This window comes from Equus caballus, chromosome 4 (genome assembly GCF_041296265.1).
Source record: "Equus caballus isolate H_3958 breed thoroughbred chromosome 4, TB-T2T, whole genome shotgun sequence".
Lineage (NCBI taxonomy): Eukaryota > Metazoa > Chordata > Mammalia > Perissodactyla > Equidae > Equus > Equus caballus.
The window spans coordinates 44058695-44063423 of NC_091687.1; positions in this window are offsets into that span (position 1 = coordinate 44058695).

Here is a 4729-nt window from a genome sequence, read left to right on the forward strand (position 1 = left end):
TCACCTCAACAAACAAGAAATATCTCAAATAAGTAATCATAAACTACACCTAACAGAACTAGAAAAAGAAGAATGAAGTTCAAAGTTAGCATAAGGAGGAAAATAATAAAAACTAGAGCATAAGTAAATGAAATAGAGACCAAAAAGACCATAGAAAGGATCAATGAAACTAAGAGTTGCTGCTTTGAGAAGATAAACAAAATTGAGAAACCCTTAGCTAGATTCACTAAAAAAAAGAGAGAAGGCTCAAATAAAATTAGAAATGAAAGAGGAGAAACTACAATGGATACCACAGAAAAACAAAGGATTACAGGAGAATACTATGAAGAACTACATGCCAACAAATTGGATAACCTAGAAGAAATAAATTCTTAGCCTCATACGACCTCCCTAAATTGAATCAAGAATAAATAAATTGAGAATATGAATAGACCAATCACAAGTAAAGAGATTGAAACAGTATTCAAAAATCTCCAGGGGGCCGGCCCTGTGGCCAAGTGGTTAAGTTCATGCACTCCACTTCAGTGGCCCAGGGTTTCACCGGTTCAAATCCTGGGTGCAGACATGGGACCGCTCATCAAGCCACACTGAGGCAGTGTCCCACATGCCACAACTAGAAGGATCTACAACTAAAACATACAACTGTGTATTGGGGAGATTTGGGGAGAAAAAGCAGGGGGAAAAAGAAAAGATTGGCAACAGTTGTTAGCTCAGGTGTCAATCTTTAAAAAAACACCTCCAAAAAACAAAAGTCCAGGAACAGATGGATGAAACAGTCAAAGAAAATTTAATACCTATCCTTCTCAAACTATTCCAAAAAATTGAAGAAGATGGAACACTTCCTAACTCATTCTATGAGGCCAACATCACCCTGATATAAAACCAGACAAGGACAACACAAAGAAGGAAAATTACAGGCCAATATTGCTGATAAACATAGACACAAAAATCCTCAATAAAACATTGGCAAACCAAATACAGCAATACATTAAAAAGCTCATACACCTGATCAAGTGGGATTTATACCAAGGACATAGTGATGGTTCAACATCTGCAAATTAATCAATGTGACACACCACATTAACAAAATGAGGAATAAAAATCACATGATCATCCCAATAGTTACAGAGAAAACACTTGACAAGATCCAACATTCATTTAAGATAAAAACTCTGAATAAAATGGGCATAGAAGTACCTCAACATAATAAAGGCCAAATATGACAAACCCACAGCCAACATCATACGTAACAATGAAAAACTGAAAGCCATCCCTCTGAGAACAAGAACAAGACTAGGGTGCCCACTCTTGCCACTCCTTTTCAACCTAATACTCGAGGTTTTGACCACAGCAGCTAGGCCAGAAAAAGAAAGAAAAGGTATCCAAATTGGAAAGGAAGAAGTGAAACTCTCGCTTTTGCAGACAACATGATCTTATACATAGAAAACCCTCAAGAATCTACCCGAAAACTATTAGAAATAATCAACAACTAACGAAAAGTTGTAGGGTACAAAAGCAACTTACAAAAATCAGTTGCATTTCTATACACTGATAATGAACTATCAGGAGAAGAAAGTCAAGAATACAATCCCATTTACAACCACAACAAAAATAAAATATTTAGGAATAAATTTAACCAAAGAGGTGAAAGACCTATACACTGAAAATTCTAAGACGTTATTTAAAGAAATTGAGGATGACAGAAAGAAATGGAAAGATATTCTATGCTCGTGGACTGGAAGACTAAACGTAATTAAAATGTCCATATTATCTAAAGTGATCCACACATTGAATGCAATCCCAATCAGAACCCCAATGACATTCCTCATGAAATCAGGACAAGGAATCCCAAAACTTCTATGAACAACAAAAGACCCCAAACGGCTAAAGCAATCCTGAGAGCAAAGAATGAAGCTGGAGGCATCTCAATCCCAGACTTCAAGATATACTACATCGCTATAATAATCAAAACTGCATGGTACTGGCACAAAAACAGACACACAGAACAAGTGAATAGAACTGAAAGGCCAGCAATAAAACCGGACAGCTAATCTTCAACAAAGGAGCCAAGAACATGCAACGGAAAAAGGAAAGTCTCTTCAACAAATCGTTGGGGAGGGCCGGCCCCGTGGTCCAGTGGTTAAGTTCTCGCCCTCCACTTCTGTGGCCCAGGGTTTTGCCCGCCCAGATCCCGGGTGCAACCTAGCACTGCTCATCAAGCCATGCTGCGGCAGCATCCCACACAGCAGAGCCAGAAGGATCTATAACTAGAATATACAACTATGTACTGGGGGACTTTGGGGAGAAGAAGAAAAAAAGAAGATTGGCAACAGACATCAGCTCAGGTGCCAATCTTTAAAAAAATAAAAAAATAAGTGGTGCTGGGAAAACTGGACAGCCATAAGCAAAATAATGAAAGTACTCATTATCTTTCACCACGGAAAAAATTAACTCAAAATTGATTGAAGACTTTAATGTAAGACCTGAAACCACAAAACTACTAGAAGAAAATACAGACAGTATACTCTTTAACAGTGGTCTTAGCACCATCTTTTCCAATACCATGTCTATTCAGATATGAGAAACAAAAGAAAAAATAAACAAATGAGACTACATCAGACTAAGGAGCTTCTGGGAAGGCAAAGGAAACCAGGAACAAAACAAAAAGATAACCCACCAACTTGGAGAAAATATTTGCAAATCATGTATCTGACAAGCAGTTAATTTCCAAAATATATAAAGAACTCATAGAACTCAACAACAAAAAAACAACCAACCTCATCAAAAAATGGGCAGAGGATGTGAACAGACAGTTTTCCAAAGATATACAGATGGCCAACAGGCACATGAAAAGATGTTCAACATCACTAATTATTAGGGAAATGCAAATCAAAACTACAATGAGTTATCAGTTTATACCTGTTAGAATGGTCATAATTACCAAGACAAAAAATAACAAATGTTGGAGACGATGTGGAGAAAAGGGAACCCTCACACACTGCTGGTGGGAATGCAAACTGGTGCAGCTGCTATGAAAAACAGTATGGAGATTTCTAAAAAAATTAAAAATAGAAATACCATACAATCCAGCTTTCCCACTACTGGGTATTTATCCAAAGAACCTTAAATCAACAATTCAAAAACTTATGTATCCCTATGTTGATTGTAGCATTCTTCACAATAGCCAAGATGTGGAAGCAACCCAAGTGCCCATCAACTGATGAATGGATAAAGATGATGTGGTATATATACATAAACACAATGGAATACTACTCAGCCATAAGAAAATAGCAAATCATCCCATTTGCAACAACATGGATGGACCTTGAGGGTATTATGTTAAGAGAAGTAAGCCAGACTGAGGAAAAACAAACACCACATGATTTCACTGACATGTGGAAGATAAACACACACATGGATCAAGAGGAACAGATTAGTGGTTACCAGAGGGGAAGGTGGTTGGGGGATGAGTGAAAGGGGTAAAGGGGCACATATATATGGTGATAGATAAAAATTAGACTATTGGTGGTGAGCAAGATGCAGTCTATACAGAAACTGATGAATAATACTGTACACCTGAAATCACACAATGTTGTAAACTATTATGACCTCAATAATTAAAAAAAAAAAAAAAAACCTCTGCCCAACTCCTGTTTCAAAATTGTACCTCACCAATTTAAACTCAAATTATATGAGGTAGCCATCCCTCTGGGTACTGATCTGACACAGTCAAGGTGAACACTGATATGGGGTCTAAAGATGACCTTCTAACACTGAGCAGAATATTGAGAAAATGTACACCAAAACATTTCTTTACATGCTACAACATTAGGATGGCTGCCTGTGCTTCACTATATGACTACAAAAATATAAGGTGCTTTTATACTTTCCAAAGTTCCTTCCTCTCCTTTATTCCACCTGATCACCTAGCTGTTCTATCAGGTAGGCAAAGGAGATTTATGCTCGTCTTAGGAAGAAAAACACTCACGTTCAAAGTCATTCTGAGGCATAACTTAAATTATATTTTAGGTGCCCAAATCCCTATTCTGGTGTCAACATTACATTATGTTACATAAAGTTTACATTTTAATTTACTTAACAGTACTGATGAAAAATGAGTAACACATTCAAGTCTGAGAATATTCCTAATAAAAACTGTACATCAGCTCCATTCTAAGTTTTATCAGAAAGAATCCTTTACCACCCAAATTAAATCTCACTCACAAAAGTAGATGTGGCAACAGTAATCATTTTGCAGAAACTTAATTGTACTAAATGAATCTGTTATGTAGTACCTGAGAAAATGCTCATGTTAACAAAGTACCCTGAGCCCACTTCCCCAGTTTTCACAGAGGACACCATTCTTAGAACTGTGATCAAACCACTCTGGAGTTTAAGTACTAATAATACTCTATCAACTATTAATAACATTATTAATGGGTCAGGAACTAATTACAGCAATTTAAAATGATTAATATTTTAAAAACAGAGGTTTTGAAGGGTCACCTTAGAAATGTGAGTAAATGCTGACAAAGCTTTCAGAATACAGATGAGATTAAGGTTAAATATAACTTAAAAGAAGTATCTTATAAATAAGACCATTTAATCGATGTGGTTTCAAAAAAATCACTGAATTCTACTTCAAATCATTTAATCTCTTTGAACCTCAGCTAACATTTTTTTAAAAAAATTCCTAATAGGAAATGAACAAGACTAAACCAAACCAAGA